This window comes from Mizuhopecten yessoensis, unplaced genomic scaffold (genome assembly GCF_002113885.1).
Source record: "Mizuhopecten yessoensis strain PY_sf001 unplaced genomic scaffold, ASM211388v2 scaffold8497, whole genome shotgun sequence".
In the NCBI taxonomy this organism is placed as follows: domain Eukaryota; kingdom Metazoa; phylum Mollusca; class Bivalvia; order Pectinida; family Pectinidae; genus Mizuhopecten; species Mizuhopecten yessoensis.
The window spans coordinates 11,647-12,113 of NW_018407577.1; the positions used below are offsets into that span (position 1 = coordinate 11,647).

Here is a 467-nt window from a genome sequence, read left to right on the forward strand (position 1 = left end):
ATCAGGAATTATCCTCTCGTGGGATCTATATCCAGAAAATTAGATCTAGCTATCATGCGGACCCAGGAATTTCCTGATCAGATATCCTCTCATGGGATCCAGGTAAATGAGCTACTCATAATGTCTGGATCCAGGATTGTCAGAAATATCCTCTCATTGGGGTCCGTATTTTGATATTGGGAAATTTCATCCAGCCGTTGCGACCAGGGGCGACCGTTTCGCTCCTGGGGGGGTATATTGCCAGTAATCCTGGGACAAGGGGTGAAAGTTCGCGACTGGTAGGATAATGTCAGTAACCCTGAGATTTCCATAGCTTATATATGTGTAGTATGATATAGCCCCCAAGGCCAAACCTTAAATGTAGATGATCATGAAATGTATATATTTGTGTATTGCTTATTTCTTCTGTTATATGTATAAATATGTGTATGCTGATTTATAATACATATACAACAATGTTGGTCATG

The 467-nt window shown here is 40.5% G+C and overlaps 1 protein-coding gene across 1 annotated transcript in view; it reads left to right on the forward strand.

Moving 5' to 3' along the window:
* Window positions 1-467, forward strand: part of LOC110456055 — a 12,854-nt gene that overhangs the window by 6,447 nt on the left and 5,940 nt on the right. The gene's annotated exons all lie outside the window — the stretch shown is intronic.